Below are 1,932 nucleotides of genomic sequence, written 5' to 3' on the forward strand. Positions count from 1 at the left end.
TATACTGAGGTTGTAACCTCTTTGGGGCCAAGGACTGTTGTTTTTTTCTGTACTACTCAGTATCTAGCACAATGTGAGCTCCCTGGTCCCTGACTGGGTCTTTTAGGAGCTAAGATAATACAAATAATAAATAATATGTAACATAACAGCATGCATGTGAACATCACAGCCCTTAATTAAGCATAATTATTGTCATAACTCTGCAGAAATAATATAATATTGCTCACTTATTCAGCTTTCCAGAAAGCCACTCTGCCATAGCAGAGAAGGCTGCTTCTAATATTAAGTTTCTCTTTTTTTGTCTGTGAGAACAACTTTTTAGCTTGTAGTCTAATTAGGCACTCCCAAAGATCAAGAATCAGAGAGTTTGCTTCATCTTTAAGCAGCTGTGCTCCCAGCTGGGTTTATGTAATGACTTCACTAATTTCCTTTCTTTTAATGTGTTTGTTTTCTATTGGTTAGATGCATTGTTTAGAGTTAGTATAAAGTTCCTTTGCAAAAAGTACTGTTTCCGCTGTTTTAGTAAGCCTGGAGTAGATTCTGTAGTTCTGATTTATGAGCTAAACTGCTTTATTCAAGTCAGCTTTATGATAGTCTGCGATGCTTTTCAACGGTTTCTGATTTTTCAGGTGCTATTACATTTTTTGGGTTTTTGAAAGTGCTGTTCCAAGATATCGTTATAGGGTGTGTGGGTGTGAGTGTGTCTGTGATGTAACAGTTTGGAAAACATGCTGGCTACGTCTAGACTGGCATGATTTTCCGCAAATGCTTTTAACGGAAAAGTTTTCAGTTAAAAGCATTTGCGGAAAAGAGCATCTATATTGGCACGGACGCTTCTTTTTGCGGAAAAGCGTCCGTACCAATCTAGACATGCTTTTGCGCAAAAAAACCCCGATCGCCAGTTTCACGATCAGGGCTTTTTTGCGCAAAACAAATCTGAGCTGTCTACAGACTTTTGCCCAAACCGGAACAGCATAGTATTTCCGCAAGAAGCACTGATTTCTTACATGAGAATGTCAGTGTTCTTGCAGAAATTCAAGCAGCCAGTGAAGACAGCTGGCAAGTTGCCAGTCTAGACACAGCCGGTGATTTTAGCTTATTGTGTATATCTCATACTCCAAATGAAATATGTCGAAGATTTTCCAGAATTTCATTAGAACTGCTCTAATTTATTAGGGAGTTGTTCTTTTTTGTCAAACAGCTGCTGTGCTTCACCCCAGATTTGGCTGAATTTTATCGGCTGATGGAGCAGTGTGAAGTAAGTACATCTTGAATATTAGTTTGGAATCTTTGGGATCAAAGATTCCGTAAAACAATACTTACACCGTCCATTGCACATTCAAACATTGTACAAACCTTAACTAATCCTTATCCCTATTCACAGGAAGGGAAATCAAAGCAAAGCCAAGCAAATCAGCATCAGAGCTTATGTTGTTCTTATTCTCAGCCATGTGTTCAGACCACTTGACGATACTGATTCCTCTACCTTCAAATCAAATGCAGCATGGTGTGTAGTTCATACATTTTCCTTCATGGGCACTTGTACGATTGGGCTGCTAAAAAACTAGGTTTTTGCTTAAGGCAGAAGAGGCAGAGCTGTGAGGAAAAAAGGGAGTGAAAAGATACATTATTGCTTTATGCCAGTGCTCAATTTGTGCTATGGCTTGCCAGGGATACTCCGACATCTCCTGGCTTGGGAGTTCATAGCTGCGGCATAGCTGAGCTTCCCGTGTCAGTTATGAAAGTAAAAAATTGCTTGAGCCCCAGCATTTCTTTTACTACAAATTAAGCACTGCTTTACATGGTATTCAAATAATGTGGTCCAGTTGATGATGGTTATAATTAGTTGATAATTCAATAACAGTCTGTATTTCATAATAACCAAGGAAATCTCTTCATTTACCCCTCAGCCTGACCCAGGCAGAGAGGAAA

Source organism: Pelodiscus sinensis, chromosome 1 (assembly GCF_049634645.1).
Source record: "Pelodiscus sinensis isolate JC-2024 chromosome 1, ASM4963464v1, whole genome shotgun sequence".
NCBI lineage: Eukaryota > Metazoa > Chordata > Testudines > Trionychidae > Pelodiscus > Pelodiscus sinensis.